This window comes from Talpa europaea, assembly GCF_964194135.1.
Source record: "Talpa europaea genome assembly, chromosome: 2".
NCBI classification, from domain to species: domain Eukaryota; kingdom Metazoa; phylum Chordata; class Mammalia; order Eulipotyphla; family Talpidae; genus Talpa; species Talpa europaea.
In genome coordinates, this window is record NC_140068.1 from 133,329,480 (window position 1) to 133,349,933 (window position 20,454).

At 53.0% G+C, this 20,454-nt stretch overlaps 2 protein-coding genes across 2 annotated transcripts in view; both read left to right on the plus strand.

The window, feature by feature from the left end:
• LOC311167677 (popy Class I histocompatibility antigen, A-1 alpha chain-like) overlaps nucleotides 1-20,454 on the plus strand; it is a gene marked incomplete at both ends in the record, with an annotated part of 424,513 nt that overhangs the window by 350,388 nt on the left and 53,671 nt on the right. The gene's annotated exons all lie outside the window — the stretch shown is intronic.
• Nucleotides 1-20,454, plus strand: part of LOC311167678 (HLA class I histocompatibility antigen, alpha chain G-like) — a gene marked incomplete at both ends in the record, with an annotated part of 246,883 nt that overhangs the window by 224,149 nt on the left and 2,280 nt on the right. The gene's annotated exons all lie outside the window — the stretch shown is intronic.

Genomic DNA, 20,454 nt, shown 5'->3' on the forward strand with positions numbered 1-20,454 from the left:
ATCTACCCTGGGGAGAGGGGGCATGGTAGTGCCAGAAAGGCACAGAGCTGATTCTCTATGATCTGAGCAAACGTGTAAAGAAAAGTTTGCCCTGGAGCCCTCAGTGGCTTTCTCAGGCTTTTATTGATCTTTTACATGTAGTGCAGAAACCAGGTACACGGCAGACAGGGGTGCTGGGGTGCCAGGAGCTGGCACTCTTTACTGGGCTCTCTGGCAGTTTTCCCTCTCCTGTGTTCTTTGCTTCTCTTGCCAATATAAATACTGCAGCCCCAGCCCACAGAAGTAAACAATACAACTGAATATAACAGTGTAACAAAATGCAGGCGTCCATCAGGCATGCGATGCTAATGGCGGGAGGGCAGAAGCCTAACAATCATTTACCCCACAGGGTGGGTAACTTTCAGTGTTTTGTTGGGAAACTGTTATCCCACTGTAATAGGATGGTCTCCAGGAAATGGGGAGGTTCCAGGTTTCCTGCCCCACCCAAAAGGAGGGTGGAGCTGAGCGGGGAGAGAAAAAGCTGCAGAGGAGACTGAGGAAAGAGGATGGAGCCAGAGGAGACCTGGAGGAGGCACATGGAGCGGAGAGAAACGTGAAGAAACTGCGCTTGCCTATTGGTCGTGGACTGGGTGACACAGATGTGGGTGAGACCCGTGGGGAGGTGACAATGGCAGCTTTTATCTTTGATTTTGATTTTGCTCTTTTCCTCCCATACTTGTCTGGTTGTTTCTGATCCTTTTCTGTGGGTCCCCACTGGAGGATGCTTTAGACTTGGGGCAGGCTTTGGGGCCTTGCTCGGGGCCAATCCCGTTTGGGTAGACTTTTACCCACGAGGGGATGGATAACTTTGGTTGCTTGATTTAGAAACTATATTCTTTGTCTTTTTTGTACTGTTCCCTAATTGTATTAAATTTACATTTCATTAAAATCTCATATGTTTTGTGTTGATGGGCGCATGGCAGAACCTATATAGAGCAGGCAGGTTTGCGGGGTCAGGGTGCCTGTCTCCCTGCCCTGTAACATCATCTTCCCTTCCCCTCTGGCGCTCCTCTGGTGTGTTCTTTCACACTCAGAGTGTGCTCTGCCTTTATGAGGCAGATGGCAAAAGCCATTTGGAGCATACAGATTTGGGTGTCCCAGGGTGCCCCTCATTCTGCCTAACTGATTGAGGTTGTTTTCTCTGATCAGGACTCATTTCACTTCTCTGCTGCTCTGCCTCCACTGGATCCTCACCCAGAGGCAGGAATCCCCCAGGAGGAATAAGCCCTCAGTGGGGATCTGAGCAGGTTCCTGCTGTTTGAGGCAGGACCTTGTCTTCAGCCCTGGCAGGTCAGGGCTGGGGAGGGACTGACCTTCAGGTAAACTAAAGGAGCAGACAGAGCAGAATAGAATAGAGGCCTGTGGGGGGTACCCCAACTCCTTGGGGACAATATTGTGTGTCCTGATGCTTCTCCATGACACCTGCTCACACTGAGGGGCATAGGACCACAAGCAGGTGCTGGCCTGTCCTTCATGGGGGGCCTGGGTCTGGGCCTCTGACCTGGGAAGTCACTGGGTGATGAGGAGGAGGGAAGAGCAGTTTGCAGCCGGGACCAGGTGCTGGGAATGAAGGGGTCCAGTGTTTTGAGCAGAGTGGGTCTGGGGTGTGGGTTCCACGGGGTGGGAAGGGAAGGGAGGATGTTTTTTCCCAATAAACCTCTTGGTCTCTAGCAGCACAGAGGCTCAGCAGCCCTGAGAGTAGCCAGGTGTGTCCTTGGTCTCAGGGCCTAAGGAGTCACCAGAAGGGCCCTGCTCCTGCTGGTGGGGGTCCCTGGGCCCTTCTCCCCCCTGAGCCCAGAGCTCCTGGCTGCCCTGCTCCTCTGTGTGGCCCTGGCTGCCTCTTGCCCTGTTTCTCCCCAGCCCTGAGGAGATGGCGCCTGCTCTTGTCCCAGCTCTGTGCTCCTTGGGGACAATAGCATTAGGCTTGTCCCAGCTCTGCCTCCTCCCCTCCCTGCTGCTCCTCCTCCAGCTGCTCCCCGGGGTCCAAACGTGAGTGTGATGACCGAAGGGCATGATGGCTCAGAGTAGGATCTCTATGAACCCATGCAGAAGTGTGAAGGAGTCCTTGAGCCCTCAGTGGCTTTTTCAGGCTTTTATTGGGATTTTCAGGCTCTTACTGGGCACACCCCTGCCTGCCATGTGCCTGGGGGCCAGGAGGCTGGCAGGCCTCATAGCTCCCGGTGAATCTTCACTTTTTTTTTTTTGCTCCCCACAGCAGTGTATTTCAGTCAATCTGCCACTCTGGTGGATCTCTGGTGGATCCTCTCACCCCCCACCCCTTTCCTCATCGCAGGCCTTACCCCAGCTCTTGTATGCATAAATAAATAAATCTTTAAAAAAAAAAAAGAAAAAGAATCTTCACTCTTTCTGGGTGCTCCAGCATTCTCTCATGGTCTTGTTCTCTCACTTCTGGTCGTTTTCCATTCTGCGACACCGCCCTTACAAGCCCCGTCTCAGCACAGGTGCACCCACCTGCGCATGCCCACACCCTTCTCAGGTGCCCGCCATCAGACATGCATTCAGGACCGCAGGGATCCATCATCAATCCTAATGGTGGAAGAGCAGAAAAGCCTGACAATCATTTACCCTACAGTGTCCCTCCGTGTTCTGTGGAAGTGGAAACTGTCCAAAGTAATGTTGAAACTGATGGTGAAGGGGAAAGCAATGAAACAACTGATGCAGTAAAAGGGCCCATCACACCCGCCTGGCACAATTAGCACGTTTACCATCTTAGCATTTGCAAGTTCCCCTCTGAGCAATTTATGACTTGACTCTTTTTTTTTAAAGATTTTTATTTTATTTATACAAGAACTGGGGTACAGGCCAGATGCGCGGGAGGGTGAGAGGATTCACCAGAGACAGAGCGCGGAACAGAACAGGCAGACTGACGAAATACTCTGCTGAGGGGAGCAGGGGGCGAGACAGGAGAGGTCTGCTCGCCAGGTGGGTTGCTCCAAGGCTGGCGGGGATCAAAGCGGCACTGTAGTGTCTGCGGACAACTTCACAGCGCTGCGCTCAACCGCCTGAGCCACCAGGGAGGCCCTGGTCTCTATCTTAACTGGGCCTCATTCCAAAAGAAAGGAGTCAAGTGGCTGGCTCCTTCCCCCTCCCATAGCACAGATCCTTGTCTAACCACCGCCCCCCCCCCTTTGTCTAAACAGCCCTGTGCTCTACCAAATGGCCTGTGCACTACAAAAAAAATGAAATCTGTCAAATTTATCAGCGTAATGAATGCTGAAATTCCTGAGTATAAATGGAAATCTTTGTGTATGTTGGTGGCCCAGATCTTAGGGGGAGACTCTCCTGTCTGGTGTCCACTAGTGTGATAATAATGAAACCTGTACCCACCTGTCCTTGGAGTGCCCTTTGTTCCTTTCTAGCCTGGCAAAATAGTTTTCGAGTAGGTAGGGCCCTGGGGTCTGGAGCTCTTCCTTCAGGAATGATGGCTGTGTGGGGGGACCCTGGCTCTAGAAAAATTGGGGTACTTCCCAGGGGAGGGAGAGGGATCGAAACAGAAGAGGGAAGAACACAAAGGACAATGCTGATGGTGCGTGGGTGAACTGGTGGTGGGAATTTTAAGGGGACTACACCTGAGAGTGTTACAGGGCAGGGAGAGGGGCACCCCAGAACCCCCAAACCTGCCTGCTCTAAATAGGTTCTGCCATCTGCCTCATCAACACAAAACATATAAGACTTTAATGGAAAGGAGCTTTAATACAATTAGTAAACAATACAGAAAAGACAAAGACTATAATTTCTCAATCAAGCACCTAAAGCTACCCGTCCCCTCGTGGGTAAAAGTTCATCCAAACAGGATTGGCCTCGAGCAAGGCCTGAAAGCCTGCCCCAAGTCTAAGGCACCTTCTGGTGGGGACCCACAGAAAAGGATCAGAAACAACCAAACAAGTCTGGAAGGAAAAGAGCAAAATCAAAATCAAGACAAAAAATACCACTGTCACCTCCCCATGAGTCTCACCCACATCTGTTTCAACCAGTCCACGACCAAAAGGCAAGCACAGTTTTTTCACAGTTCTCTCTGCTCCATGTGCCTCTTCCAGGTCTCCTTCTGGCTCTCTGTCCTGCTTCCTTCCTTCTCCAGTTTCCTCCTCCAGCTTCTGCTCCTCCCTGCTCAGCTCCACCCTACCTTGGGTGGGGCAGGGAACCTGGAACTTCCCCTTTTCGTGGGCACTACCCCGTTACAAGAGGAGAAAGCATACATTCCACAAAAATGTAGAATGATGTGGTAGATAGATAGATAGATAGATAGATAGATAGATAGATATAAAAGATGGGGGTGCTCTCCAAAAACTATTGTGATGACACAGTTAAGAGCAGTCTCTGAGCTGCAACAAGAGGGGGAGGGATGACCATTGCTCAGTCAGGGGTTATGATGTTTCAAAAAGTGAACTATCAAAAATGTGAACATACCTATCCCCTCATTTTTTACTTTTGATTTATTTGTATCAAACACTTGTCAGTTAACTTAGGGGGAAGAAACAGACACCTTATAAGGGAAAACCAATCAGGTTAACTTCAGACTTCTCTGAAGAAACAATAACAATAATAACAGTACGAAACAATAAAGCAAAAACAGACAATTATAAATGAGAGACATCCTACAGGGGAGGAGGAGGGAGAGGGATCAGAGGGAGGGAGGGAGGAGCACAGGGGACTGTGGTGATGGTGCACGGATACATCGGTGAAGGAAATTCTATGGGGACTACACCTGAGGGTGGGGGAGCAAATATTTTTTTTAAAAAATGAACAATGTTGTAAAAAATAAAAAAAAATTAAAAATTAAAAAGAAAAGAAACACTTGTCAGTTACTAATTCATTTAACTCCACCAATATTTGTATGTTATGTGCTTGGTGCTGTGTACAAAACAGAGACATTCCCTAACTTCAGAGAGCTGCTTTCATGCAGGAGACAGTGAATAATAAAGACAAGAAACCCACCCCATCCTGTAGAGGGGCTGAGGGGAGGGACAGGCAGGGAGCAGGTGGGGCAGCAAGAAAGGGGGGTATGGGGGCAGCTGTGTCCATCAAGGGGGTCAGTGCAGAAGGTGGGATGGAAGCAAAGCCCTGGGAAGGGGATGTTCGGGAGTGAGGTTCCCATGGAAGGAACATCCTGTGGGGGGCTGGCTGGTGCCCGGGGTGCAAGGGCAGAGGGGATGAGGATCAGCTAGAGCAGAGGGAAAGGGAGGGACACAGGAGTGGTTGTCATAGGCCTGGGAAGGGGCCACCTTGTGAGGATGGGGGTGACTGTGGGGTTGGGGCGCCCCTGCCAGGCTGTGAACAGACCAGGGCCTGGTTCAGCTCCCAGGTGGCAGGAGAGACTAGTCTGTGTGTCTCCAAGTGAGAGAGGAGGGGCTCAGGTCAAGCTGGGTGAGAAGTGGCTCTTTGGAGGTGCAGGGGGCTCCCAAGGACAGCACAGTCCTGTCCTGTCTTCCTAGGCCTCATCATCAGGTGAAGGGCCCTGACTGGGGAGCAGGCTGGGTGAAGCTTTTTCTTCTTCTTCTTCTTCTCTCTCTCTCTTTTTTTTTTTTAAAGATTTATTTATTTATTTATACAAGCACTGGGTACAGTCAAAAGCACGGGAGGGTGAGAGCCAGAGCGGGGAGCAGAGCAGGCAGACTGACGAAGTACACAGCTGAGGGGAGCAGGGGGCAGCAGGAGAGGTCTGCATGCCATGTGGGACCCTCCTCCGGTGGCCGGGGAGCAGCCGGGGATCAAATCAGTGCTGCAGAGGCTGTGGGCAGCTTGGCAACCCAGCGCTCAACTGCTGCGCCACCGGGGAGGCCCTCCTCTTCTTTTTTTAATTGAGGTAACATTAATTTACACACTGCATAGATGTGAGGTGTAGAGCTTCTCATCAGGCAACTGTATATTTCACACATACCCATTAGCAAAAGTCCAATCACAATCCTTCACCAAGATATTCCCTCTACCCTCCGTCTCCTCTGGTCACTGCCATTTTGTTGTGGTTGTTGATTGCTTTTTTCCCTTCATAGTCCACAAATAAGTACAATCCTATGTTTTCTGTCTTTCTCAATTTGACATAGCATAATTCCCTGAAATTCTATCCACATTGTTGAAAATGGCGAGATTTCATCTTTTTGCAGTATCTGAGTACTATTCCATTATGTGTGTGTATGATGTATGTAAATCACATTTTGTTAATCCTTTCATCTGTTCTTTAGAACTTGGGTTGTTCCCTATTTTGGCTATTGTAAATAGCACTGCAATGAAAATAGGGGCCCTGTCTCGTTTTGAATAAGTGTTTTCTTATTCATCAGGTCAATATCCAGAGGTGGAAATCCTGCATCATATTGCAATTCTTTTTTATTTTCTTGAGAACCACCGTATTGTTTTTCCAAATGGCTGTACCAATTACATCCAACCATTAGTGCAAAGGGTCCTTTAACCCTTGTTCCTCACAGAATTTATTTCTTGACTTTTGATAATAGACATTTTTACTGGTGTGAGCAGAAATCTAATTGATTTTTTCAAATGTTGACCCATCCTTGTGTTGCTGAGATAAAACTCACTCTGTCATGGTGTGTGATCCTTTTTCATGTGTGATTGAATTTGGTTTGCTAAGGTCTTGTTGAGGATGTTTGCATCTATGTTCATCAGGGATTAGTCTGTAGCTTTCTTTTTGTGTGATGTCCTTCTCTGCTTTTGGTATCAAGGGAATGTTGGGCTCATGAGATGTGATGGCAGCATTCCCTCTTCCTCTGTGTTTTTGAAGAGTTGAGAAGTCAGGTGTTAGTTCATCTTTAAAGAGTTTGTAGAAGTCACTGAAAATGTCTGGTCCTGGACTTTGTTTTTCAGGAAACTTTTGATTCATGTTTTAGTGTCTTTGCTTGTAGTTGCTTTGTTCTGAATCTTCCTGACTCAGTCTCAGAAGGTTTGTATACTTCTAAGAATTTGTCACTTTCTTCCAGGTTATTTGAGGTCATTCAATTTATTGACATATAGGTATTTGGAATTATGACATATAGATATTTGGTATTATGATCTTTTGTATCCTAATGTGTCTGTTGTAACTTCTCCCCTTTTGTTTCTTATTCTATTAGTTTTTTTTTTCCTTTTTTCCTCCTTGAAAGTGTAGTAAAATATTTGTCTGTTTTGTTTATTTTTTTCAAAGAACCATATTTTGGTTTCATTGATTTTTTTGTCTCTCTTTGATTTCTTTGTTATTTATTTCTGCTTTAATATTTTTTTCCTTCTACTGTCTCTTGGTTTCATTTGTTCTTTCTAGCTGTTTAGATTCTTTACCTGAGCTCTGTCTTGACTCTAGGTGTGGCCTGTATTGCTCTGTATTGCCCTCTTAGTGCTGCTTGTGCTGTGTCATTTGTCTCAAGGTATTTTAAAATTTCTTGGTTGCTTTCCTTCTTAACCCAAGAGTGATTTGGTAGAGTGTCGTTCAATCTTCACATGTTATTTTTCCCCCTGGTTTCTTTTTATGGTTGATTTGAGTTTGATACCATTGTGATCAGAGAGATACTTGTATGATTTCAGTCATCATGAATTTATGACACTTGTTAGATGACCCAACAAGTGATGTATTCTGGAGGCTATTCCAGGTGCACCTGACAAGAATATTATTTAGCTTTTTGGAGTATAAATATTCAGCCCAGATGGTCTAATTTCTCACTTAAAGTTATAGTTTCCCGGAGTTCTGTAGGGTGATGTGTCCTTGATGAAAGTGGAGTGTTGAATTTCTTTACCACTGTTGTGTTGCTGCCAATATCTGTTTTCAGATGTGTTAATAGTTGCCTTATGTATTTTGCTGCTCCTTTGCTTGGTGCATGTGTATTGATGAGTGTTATGTCTTCCTGATGTAGGATTCCTTAATCGTATGATGTTCATCTCTGTCTCTTGTTACCTTTTTTTCTGGAAGCTTATTTTATCTTATATGGCAGCCCCTGCAAATTTGGGGGTGCCCCATTTTCTTGTGTTTTTCCCAAGAACTGTTTTGATCCAGTCTCCTGGAGACAGCATAAAGTTGGGTTTTATTTTTTGGTACAACCAGTCACTCTGTGTCTTTCTCTTTGGTGAGTTCAATTCATTTGCATAAAGGATGATGACATGATGACTTACTACTGCCCTTTTGTCTTTAGTCAAATCCAGCCCAGAAATGTGTGGTATCTGGAGAGGGTGGTGAGGGCTCCAGGGAACCTGCCTCATAGGTTCCCCGGTCAGATTGCAGGATGGTGTCAGGCGAGAGGCCCAGACATTAACCAGGCAGCTGGGGTTCAGACCTGGACACTGCCATAACCCCTCAGGCTCCATGTCCTTGTTTCTGAAGGGGAATGTGGGGGAGGGGTGTCAGGATAGTATCAATTCCCAATTCACAGAGTGCTGGAGAAGAATCCCCGAGGTGACACAGAGAAAGTAACTGCTGAGGTATGTAGCCGGCCTTCAGTCAGCACCCTGAGCCACTTCTGTTCCTGTGCCCACCTCTGGCTTTTGAGACCCAACTCCCATGTCCCCTTCCTGCTGAGGAAGGAACCTCCCTGGCTCTGTGTTGGCCCCCTCCGAGGCAACTACTGCAGCCCTTGTCTCCTCACACACCCCAGGCTGCAGGACCTCCAGGGCGGGGTCACGTGGTTCTCTGTGACCCCAGCACCCTGTGGAGTATGTTCCTGGGCAACAGCATGCATTGGGCTTGGGGACCCCAAATGCCTGACTGCAAGTCTGCGCCATCAGAGTCACCTCGGGTGTATTTAGAGAGAAGTTCCCAGGCCTGTCCCCAGAGGCAGAGAGTGGGCTCTGGCTGCCCAGGGCTGGGGAAGGGAAGATCCTTCCACACTGATCACAGCCCTTCAGATCCACCAACATCTCATCCCCATCGCAGCCTCCTGAGACCCAGAGCAGGAGCCCCTGAGCACGGACCCTCCTGCTGCCTCCCCCTCAGAGACTGTGCGAATTGCCAGATCTTTGTTTAATGTGCAAAGGATGAAGTAATTGGTACAAACTATTAAAAAATTTAAGGCAATAAAGTGATCAGTGTCTGTTTTCTTACAAGAAATAGTGGAGACTGAATAAGTCACGTGACAGTCAAGGTCCTGATAGCAATGAGCTGTCAGACAAGGATTCCACATCCCCTGAAGTGTCCTTCAAAATAAACCTGATTTAAAAAAATTATTCCTAGTGTTTTAAGATTCCATTTAATGTTGCTGTTCATTTTTTTTTCACATTATCCTCAGAGCGGTGTCTGCAGGATCACGGCACAGAGGGACTGTCAGCAGCCTGGGGCTGTGAGCAGGGTTGACTCTGACCCACCTGTAGGGAGTGGGGCCCTGGAGCCCCAGAATCAGTCCCAAGGGCTGGTCCTCCAGGGAGGCACAGGCCTTGCTCTGCCCTCCTCTTGGCTCCCTGAATCTCCCAGACACCCCAGCATTGGGGAACTGAACGGGGATGTTCTGGATGAGGAAGGGGACTCCCCTTAACTATTATCTCCCCCATCTCCCTGCCATCTCCAGCATCAAGACAAAACATGGAAGACCTTTCATGGAAAGGATTTTTAATACAGTTAGTGTGCAACAAAGACAAATGAAAGAATAAAGTTTCCAAATCAAGCACCAAAGTCACCATCCCTTGTGGGTAAATGTTCAGCCAAACAGGGTTGGCCCAAGCAGGGCCTGAAAGCCTGTCACAGTCTAAAGCACCTCCTGGCGGGACCCATAGAAAAGGGGGGACAGGGCTGTCAAGTCTGGAAGGAAAAGAGCAAAATCAAGATAGAAGCTGCCATTGTCACCTCCCATGGATTTCTCACCCATGTCTGTGTCACCCAGTCCAAGGCCAAGAAGCAAGTGCAGCTTCTTCACGTGTCTCTGCCCCATGCGCCTCCCCCAGGTCTCCTTCTGGTTCCATCCTGCTTCCTCCCTCCTCAGCCTCCTCTCAAGCTTCCTCTCCCTGCTCAGCTCCACCCTTCTTGGGTGGGGCACGAACCCAGATCCTCCCTTGGGGGCCCCCCTGTTACAGTCCTCTCTGTCACCAGCATGTGCATATGTGTGGGTGACACCTGCCCTGCAAGGACAGGCAAGGCCCCAGATGAGCGCAGTTCCCTGGGCAGTTACAGGCCAGCACTGCTGCATCCCCCAGGGGAGACAGACGCTCCAGCTCCCCAGTGAGAGCCTATGTCACCCACACAGACCTTCCCCCTCAGTGTCCCCCGTGTGGCCCCTTCCCTGCCCGGTCCTCTCTGGCTCCCCTTGCACCCCTTTCCACCTCTGTCCCCTAAAGTCCCCATTTCCATCCTCTGCTCTATTTTCCAGGAGCTTCCCCATCTTCCTAGCCAGTGCCCTGGGGGCTCTCCTAGGCCCCTCCCCTCCTCCAAAGGATGGAGAATGTCAGGTGATTCCCAGGAAGAGGGGCTTTCGTCCTTGGAAGCAGAGGCAGAAACAAATTACAGGGACCCTGGAATCTAAGTTTTCATATAAAGAGACTGAGGCAATCTATATATTTGGGGATTTGCCCAGAACCTAGGAACCAATTATGTCCTGGAGACCACTGCAGACTAAAAATAAGGACACTGAAACTGACACAGACTGGGCGCCCCCTTGTGTGCAGATCCCTGTCCTGCCGCTGGGGGCCCAGGGAGCCTGGGGAGGGCCTGGCTGAGCAGGAGAAAGGGCGGCTCTGGGCTCCTGTGCTCAGCCCTGTGGCCACACGGGGGCGCTGCCGCGCTGCTCCGGATTCTGGTGGAGCAGCCAGGTCGGGGCGGGGGGCTGAGGTGGGCAGAGTTGGGGGTGCTGGAGGGCGGCGTCCTGGGGTGAGATGCTCTGTGAGGAGTCAGAGCAGCAGGGCTCAGAGGAGAGGAGACTCCGGAGCCTGCCCTGGGTGTGAGGTTTCCGTCTTTTCTCCCCAGAACCCCTCTCTCCAGTCCCTGGACAGTGATACCTGGGAGAATCGGAAAAGAGAAAATTTTTTTCTTCTACAACCTATTCAATATTGAGGGCATTTAAAAAAAATGATATTTAGGGCCTCCCTGGTGGCTCAAGGAGCTAAGACATAGCACTATGAAGCTCTCCGCAGCCACTACGGCGTGAGTTTGATCCCCAGCCAGGGAGCTGCCCATATGGCACGTCAGACCTCTCCTGTCTCGCCCGCTCCTCCCCTCAGCAGTGCATTTCAGTACATCTGCCTGTTCAGCTCCCCACCCTATCTCTGGTGAATCCTCTCACCTCCACATTTCTGGCCTGCACCCCAGTTCTTGTATGCATAAATAAATCTTTATAAAAAAATAAATTGATCTTAAAAATAACATTTAAAGAATACTATCAGATTTATAGAAAAGTTGCAAAGGCAGTACAGGTCTTGTTTATCCCACACCATTTCCATGTTGTTAACATCCTACATGAATACTTTTATTTTTTTACAACTAATGCAGCTATGTTGACATAATTACTAAATGCCATCTTTGCTACTGTCCATTTTATGCTCCATAATCCCATCCAGTTCGCCTGGATGACAGTTTCTCAGATTTTCCTTGTTTTTATAACATTGACACTGGTGAGGAGTGATGTTTGGGAGAGGTGTTGGGGTCACAGATGAGGGTTCTTGGGTTACCTCTAAGAAAAGCGTCACCAGAGTCCTCCTTTCAGTAGCGTGTGGGCACACACACACACACACAAGGAAAGAAGATGATGCTTGCGCAGACACCAGCAGGCAGGAGGAGCTGCCCCTGGAGAGGGTGGGTGTGTGAGGAGAAGCCTGTTAGTAGAGGCTCATTAGAACTCTGTTAGTGTGTGTGGTGTGGAATTACACATTTTAAAAGATGTGAAGCTGTACTCCAAAGATTTATACAGTATTATAAAGTAGTGTAACACACACACACACACACACATATATATTAATTATTGCTTTTGGGTATTTTGCTTACATAACTGCTAAAAGCCATGATCCATTACGGAGGTCTTACTATGTGGGGCTCTTAGTTGAATCATAGTCTCTGGTATACTATCAGCTTTCCAATCCTCAGATATGGAGGAAATTTCTAATTCTGTTTATACCACAGCTAGGTCATGGGTAAGAAAATGTTTACTCCTCCGTTGATCTATGTAGCCAATATCTGCATCAATAATATAGAAAATCCTTGAATTTCCTCAAATTATGTCCTGGAAAATGTTCCTCAAATTATGTTCCCTGCAGTTATGTCATTGTTTTCCTTTCCTTTCCAGTCTGATTTGGCTAATTTTAATGCCATTCCAAAAGGGAACTTTGGGAGAGAAAGAAATAGATGAGATAGTAATAAATCACTCCTTGAGTCTTGTAGCCCTAGGAAAATCAAGTGTCCTCTGTGGTGGCGAAAAGAGATGATTTCCCGATGCAGGAGCACTCACAGTGTAATGGAAATGCAGGGTTGGATTGCCTTGGGTTTGATCCCTAGCACATTTTGGAACAGGGCCCGAGTCCTGTGTCATAAGCCTATATACCTGACCTGGGACCTGGGTTCCAAGGAGGACAATGGACTTGTGACTCATGCATGCACACTTCTCTGCCCCACTGGGGGCATTTTGTGGCACCACCCTTGTAGAGATTTGGGCCCAAGACCTGTTTCCTGAGGTGAGGTTCCCCAAACTGTGTTTGCATGGAATAGCTGTGAGCCATCCACAAACTTCCACAATGGAGTTTCCCTTCATGTATTTAAGTTTCATTCTATTGTGTAGTGATTTGTGGACTAGACAGTGTAGCAGAAGTACACTGAAGCAAGTTGATTAAGAGTGGATAAATGAATAAAGTGTAACAGAATTAGCTGATTGATTTATTCTCCAAATGTTTATACTTCAGTTAGTTTATGCTCTAGTTTGAGTTACCATGTTTATCCCTTCATCATATTGCTCTGTTAGTATTGTTGGTAGAGTTAAGTTAGCATTGCTAGTATTTAGTGAGGTTAGTGAATACTTTTTGAGTACTATTAATACTAGATTAATAGTACATTTGTTAATATCGTAGGAGAGTCAGTTGTCAGCAGAGGTAGCGCAAGGGCTGGGAGCACAGTCAGGGCTGGTGAGTGTAGTCAGCGTAGTCCAAGTGCATAGGCGCTATACATAGGGCACCTCCCTGCTGACCTCTGCAGGATTCAGAGGGAAGCAAGCCACTCCTGGGGAGTGGGAGGGGACCCTGACCCCGGCGACCCTGAGCTGGTCCTCAGCCTGCCCCTGCCCACTGCCCACAGGGGCACCCAGGAGCCCCAGGTACGCACACCTGTCAGGTGTGTTCACTCTATAGTGGGTGCCTGGTGTGCACTGCGTGTCACTCCCGCCTGGAGCCATGCACCGCCCGCCCGCCCCTCTGGCCACCCCCACTCTGCTGTCAGGTGCCTGTCCCTCACCCCAGCAGTGAGGCGACACCTGTCTTACCTCAAGAGCAGCTCCCTTGCTCTTTTAAGTGATTCGATGATTCGAGAATGTCTCCTGTGCACATTTTATTCAGAGGCCTCTCTGGCCGGCGTGCTGCCAGGGTCGGCAGGGCTTCAGAGGACAGCACTGCAGGTCTTGTCCTAAGGGACAGCCCGTGTCCCCGCGGACTGTGGGGCCAGCCCCACCTGGGTATTGGACACCAGCCAGCGCTGCCCAGACACCAAACCCTGCCTGCCCGCAGGCCCTGCCCTGCACCCCACCTTCTCCCTGTGGGGACCACGGCCTGGCCCTCGGGGCACAGCCCCTGCTCACCTCAGTGAGCACCGAGAATGGGAACCCCAGGTCCTCCCGGACCCAGCAGGCGAGCATGGGGGTGCAGAGAGAAGCCCTCCCCGCTGCAGGACACAAAGGGAGAGCGACCGGCCAGCTGGTGCGGAGGCTGCGGCCTATGAAGAGGGTTTTCCAAGAGGGAAATCAGCATGAGGCAAAGCACTCAAAAAAAGTACAAGTTTATCTTCAGTTATTTTGCTTAGAAATAAGCCCATTTTCAAAGTTTGTAAGAAGTAATGTGATCAGAGCTGGACCCTTAAAAAGCAAAATCAAAAAATACTGTTTTGGAAATTGAAGGTGAAATCCTAACCATTACAGGCGCGGGGCGCACGGCCCTGCTCTGACTTTCTTTCCAGGCGAGGCCAGGGCCTGTGGCCGCTGCCAGGGGCTGTTGGGGGGGAGGCACCCACGGGCGGTCACTGGGCAGCCCCAGGCTCGCAGGCCCTCTCTGGGGGCTGGGGATGTGGCTCATTGGGCTGCTGGGTAGGGTTCCCAGCTTCCCTGCCATGGGAATCAAACGTCCTGGTAGTTTCACACTTTTCCTGGGGAGACCCTGATGAATGGAAAGCAGCTCCCCCAGGTGGACGTGGGGCCGGCACAGGGTGCACCCCACCCGTGAGCAGGCTGCTAGGCCCGCAACTCAGCTGACAGGCTCCGACCTGCCCTACCCATGTGCAGCGACGTTTATGTGCGCGATTCCTTGGTGGCCCTATGAGCGGGACCCTACTATCACCCTGCGGTTGCCCCGAAAGCCTGCATGATGGTGAAGGACCTGGAGGCAAGACCTCCCTTCTGACCCTGGTCTAACGCCCCCTCTGCTCCCTGGCACCCCCTCTGTGCCCTAGCACTCCCTCTGCGCCCTGGCACCCCCTCTTCGCCCAGGCACACCCCCTCTGTGCCCTGGTACCCCCTCTGTGTCCTGGCACACCCCCCTCTGTGCCCTGGCGAACCCCCTCCTCGCCCTGGCGCCCCCTCTTCCCCGGGAGCCTCCACTCTCTCCGCCTACAGCTGGTGGGCCCTGGGCCTTGGGCTGGCCTGGGTGGTATGGTGGGGTCTGGCATCTGACCTGCATTGAATAAACGCAAACCCATCACCCGCAAACCCATCGCCCCCGCACACACTGTGCCCCAGAGGAAGGAAGGAAGGAAGGCGGTACCCTGGGACTTGCCTGCCCGGGCTAATTGTTCTGAGCTGTCTCCTCCTGCTGGGTGCTCAGCCTGGGGAGGAGGGAGGCCCCAGCCTGCGGAGGAGGGTGGCCCCAGCCTGGGGAGGAGGAGGTTCTCCTCTTAATAACTTGGCGGGGGGCTGGTGATGATGCTACCTCCATGTGGTGGCCTTGGAAGATCTGCCCATGCTTCACTTGATTGATTCCAGAGGGGGTTTAAATGACAAAAGAAGTCTCTCTCAAAGGGCCTGGAAGGGTCCAAACTGCAGAATCCCCCAGGGAGAGGGAGCAGAGAGGCCTCTGGCTCCCCTGAGGCTCACCCCCAGGGCCCTCAGCACTCTGGGGAAGGCACATCTGAGGTAACCAGCAGGCCTGGGGTACTGGACCCTCCCCCGCACAGAGCCCACGCCCAGGGCCTGTGGGTCTGGGAGTGGTTCTGAGAGCAGGTCTAGACAGATCATTGGGGCACCCCCTCACCCTGTTCAGAGGCGGGGTTTGCACTGCTGGAGCTGGATCCAGACTTTGTCCACACTGTGCTCTGATGAATAACTGTCATCTATGAAACTTCCGAAGAAACGCAGGAGTTTTATAATCATTCCCTTTTTCATACCGAACCCAGTGATGCTCCGTGCGGGGCTTCAAGTGTGAGTCTTAGAATTTCCTTCCATGGACCCGGAAGACCTCCTCCTGAAGGCCCGTCTGGAGAGGCGCCTCTACCCTTACGGGTAGAGATTCCACCCCTCCTGTAACGGCCGAGTCCCTGGAGTACCCCCACGAGAAAGCTCCTGGCCGGGCTTCCTCTGCTGACTGCCCCGTCCCCAGCGAGCACAACACACCCTGGCCCCCAGACCCCGGCCTGGGCCCGCGGGGTGGCTGCCCCCACAGCTCGCCAGGGCTCCCCCTGGACTCCTGCTTCCCCTTCCCTGCCTCACAGACCTGCCCCTGCCTGGGCAGCCCTCCCACCCCTGGGCCTGGTGCACCCCACATGCCCCAATCCCTGGGCTCCGGCTACGTTGCTCTGGGGCCTGCCATGGGATGAGCAAAGCCCCAACTCAGCCGCCCCAGGAAATGGCCGGCCGGGACCACGCACCGTCGCGCCAAGGGGGCAGGTCACTTTGCCTAGACTGAGGTGACTTCAGCACATCTGGTCAGCATGAGAGTGACCACCGATGGCAGTTTCCGGCACCCCTGCCCGACCCCTGTGCGGGATGGAGGGGCTGACCGCGTGGGCGTGAGGAAGTGTCCCAGCGACTGCGCGGGAAAGAGGAAGGAGGGATTCTGGAAGGTACTTCCGGGTGAGGATTTGAACATCTCAAAGTATCTGTGAGCTTGTCTTGGTGGAGACGGATACACAGATGCCGACTTGTAGCCGATGGTGCACCCGCACCCAGGGGCGCCCGCCTGAGTGAGAGCAGGCCGTTGTGCTGGGGACGAGGGCGCGTGCCAGGGTGAGGACGCGTGCCAGAGTGGTGCTGCGGGGATGGCACGGGCGCCTGGGGCTGGTCAGGCAGTGGAGGCTGGGGCCTGGGGAGTGGGGAGGACAGCCTGGGGCGCAGAGAGGTCTTGAGGCCAGTCCTGGGCCTGCATGTGCTCCCAGGGCCGGGCCTGGAAGCCTGGGGAAGCCTGCTCTGGCCGGCCGGCTCGGGACGCAGCTGGGGCGCGTGTCTGCCATGGCCCTGCTGCCTCTTGGAGGTGACGTTTTCTGGCCTCTCCTCCGTCGCACGTCTGCCGGGGCGAGGGGCCCCTCGGATGTCAGCACACCTGAGCCGGGCGCCCCCCCAGGCTCCTCAGGCCAAGCCTCAGGCTGGTCGCCTGCTGGCATGTGAGTGCTGGGGTGACCTTGTGGGGCTTGCATGCCAGTGCCCTTTGCCGGCCACCCTCACGTGGCAGCGCTGATGGGGTGGGTGGCCTGGGCGTCCCCAGGTCCCACTGTACCCTGTGCTCTCACCTACTGGAACCTGCCCACCTGCCTGCTCGCCTGTTCCCTGGGTGCCTGCACTGCTCTCCTCCCCTGGCCGCGGCGTGCCAGGCGAAGAGTGGGGGCCCAGGGTGAAGACCTCACGGAAGAAGCCTGCCCACAGGCCGGGGTGCAGCTTGTTTTCTTCCCCACCTCTAGCAGTGAGAAAGATGGTGATGGAGAGGGGCTAAGGCCAGCCAAGGCCTCAGCCGCAGGGCGCGTGCTGCCCGCGAGGAACAGGAGAGCTGGGGGGTGGGCCATCAGGGGGCCAACTCGGGTGGAGCGTAGTGGACCCCAACCTGCCCAGGACCCTGCCTGGGACCCCATCCAAGAGCCTGGACACTCTTCCCCGCAGCCTCACCCCCATGAACTCAGGTTTCCTGGCGCCGCGGGCACCCCAAGACCCGGTGGTGCCAGCTAGAGCTTGCAGCGGCTCCTCACCCAGTGCCCCAAAATGTACCTGTGCGTGTGCAGCCACCCGTGCCCCTGAGCGTGTTCACAGCGGGCACTCATGCACGCGCCGTGCCCTGGCCGTCTTCTGTCTGCAAATTTTCTGAAAAATATACACACGGATAACATTATTTTGGAAAATAAGTTATTAAGTCAAGCACAAGTGCGTCGCGGGACAGTGCCCCCCCATGCAGCAGCCTCTGGTCCTGCTGGTAAGAGGGGGGCGGGGCTACGTGGAGGGCTCTGCTCAGGCCTTTCCAGGCTGAGATGCTGCGTTTTCCTTGTGGAGTTGGGAGACGCCCTCGGCGCAGGTGCTCTGGTCTCTGGAAGTTGGCCTGGGTGGGGGTCTCACCGTGTGGGTGCGTGGATGTACTCTCGTGGGCACACTGAAACTGCAGTGTGAAGCGGAAGGCCGCTGGCACCTGTCTCAGGATGGGCCCCTGGGTACCTGCTCCCTAGATTTTCAAGAAACACCCATTTGTTTGAGTCAGTCCAGTTCAGCATCTCCGGGGCCATCCTAAGCTACATTTTAAAAAAGTTTTCCAAGGAACTGCTTAGGTCCCAGTGGTGCCCCCGTGCCTGAGCCCCCTGGGCAGCAGGGAGTCTCAAAAGTTTGCTTTTGTTGATTATTAACTCGGTAGGCAAACCGTGGAAGAATACCTGGGAGGAGGATTCCCCGAAGGCCAGGCCCCAGGAGACCTGGGTTATTGAAAGGTGGAGCGTGTTGCAGCCGCGTCACCCGCAGAAGATGGCCAGTCGCAGCTCGCAGAAGGGAGCCAGGGCCAGCGTGCAGGGCGGAGGGCAGCAGGACCGAGCCGGCAGCAGGGAGGACCGTGGGCGCCGTGTGCCAGGGAGATGGACAGGTAGGCCCAGGGCTCAGAAGGCCACCAGGAGAGGTGTGTTTGGAGCCAGAGGCCATGCCTGTGGGTGAGGGGCTGCAAGCCTGAGGCTGCAGGCCCTGCGGATGCTCTGTCCAGGTGGGATCGCTGCCCTGTGGTGCCTGGAGAGCAGCAGGGAGGCCCTAGCCCAGAGGCGCCTGGTGGCCCTGGATGGCGGGAGGTCTGTGGTACTGGGGCCTGTTTATTTCCATAAAGGCTCCAGGGAAGCTGTGAAATGAGATGTGGGGCTAGCGCCTGGGAGGTTCTGTCTCGGGGCGGGTCTTGTTGGCTGAGCTCATTGTAAATCAGGTGATCCAGTCCCTAGAATAGCCAGGACTTGATGTCAGCCCCAAGCAGGTCTGCACCCCCACCCCCATCACCCCACCACCTGCTCGCACCCCCACCCCTGCCACCCCCCACCCCCGCCAACCCCCCACCCTGTCACCCCGGCACCCCGTCCTGCCCCAAAGGGCTAGGCCCAGCAGGTCCTTTTTCCCTTGCGTCTTTGACTGCGTTTGAGGGGGACTTTAGGTGACTCAGAAATGGGGCCAAATGCCCTGTGACCCAACCACGTTGCCCATGCTGACCCCGTCAACCAGGCCCTGGTGGTCTCGGCATTTAAATTCTGCCTTTGTCCAGTCACTGCTCATGTCACGGAAGTGGAAGCAATGTCAGGAATGGACCATGTTCCAAAGTGAATTGCATCACTCGCTGCCCTGTGGGGTCACGCTTCCCCTCAGCCTGGGCTCCTGGACTGGCCTGGGGTCAGCCTGCCCTGGGGCAGGGCCCAGGAACAGCAGTGAGCAGAGAAGGCCAGAGACTGTGGTCTGTGCTGTGCGCAGGAGCTGAGATGGGGTCAGAACAGAGACCCAGAGGTCTGGTGCCTCTGAGGAGGAAGGGGAGCAGCTGGGAGGGAGCAGGGCAGGCCGGCCCTAGGCACAGAGAGCAGACACCATGCAGCAGGGCCAGCTCCTGGGCGCAGCCAGCAGGTGGAGCCAGGGGCCTTTTTCACTGCAGAGCTCCAGGGACCATGGCTCTGGAGCCCTGAACTGGCCACTCTCTGCAGCCTCACGCCCAAGCCCCTGGCCAAATCGTCTGCTTTGCGCTCTGGTTTCCAGCCTAGCAGAGGCCTCTGCTGTGGCAGCTGCTCTGTCCACTTTCCCAGGAGGAAGGACGGGTGTGCCTGGGGCGCAGGGAGACTAGAGCAGTAGGGTGGGAGGGGCGGTGCTCCTTGGGGGGATGCTGCATTTCCGAGGGGGGGGGCTTGTCGGTTAATTTGGGCAAGAGACCAAATAAAGCCACAGCCGGCTCAGGTGCAACCTCTGCCGGAGAGGGGGGGAGAAGGGGGTGATGCACCACCCATCGGGCTCCCGGGGAGACAGAGGGGGGCGGTGAAGGAGGGCCTCAGGGTACTTCAGCTTCATCACTTTCCTACACAAAAAGTCTTGAAAGGTTTTGGAGAAGCGCCTGAAATAGTCACTAGGGGAGAGGGAGGGAGGTGGAAGGGCCTGTGGCTGGAGTCCTGGGCCTGGGCATTACAGAGGTGACATCACGCTCAGTCCTTGATGAGGGAAGCCCCTGATGGCGGGTGGATGCTGGCTTCATTCAGAACTAGGCTAGACCTTGAAAAAAAGGAGGGGTGACTTATTGACTGGACACAAAGTCCGATCACTAAGCTGGCGTCCACCTGGGTGAGAAGGTACCAGTGGAGATGCAGGCTGGCTCAGCCCTGGCCACACAGACACACACAGACACACTCAGATGCTCAAGTGCCCGGAGGAGGTGTCCATAAACACTGAGGGCAGAACACAGTCTCCCGGGGCTGGGAGACGGGCCAGGTGTGACCTGTTTCCAGATGAGAGTCACCTGTGGGAGGAAAGGGCCCAGGCCCTTTCCAGGAAAACATAGCTATTAATTTTTTAAAGGTTTATTTATTTATGCATAAAGAACTGGGGTACAGGCCAAAGGTTGGGGGTGGGTGGGTGGAGGATTTACCAGAGACCAGAGACAGAGTGGGGAGCAGAACAGGTGCATCTACTGAAACACGCTGCTGAGGGGAGCAGCGGGGAGACAGAAGAGGTCTGCCTCGCCCTGTGGGTCACTCCCTGGCCGGGGATTGAACTCATGCCTTAGTGGCTGGGGACAGCTTCACAGTGCTGAGACTTAACCCTCGCGCCACCAGGGAGGCCTGGCTATTAATTGTATTTCCTGTGTTTGGCTCAGTGAGCCCCTTCTTACCTGGGGTGTTGAACCTGAAACTTC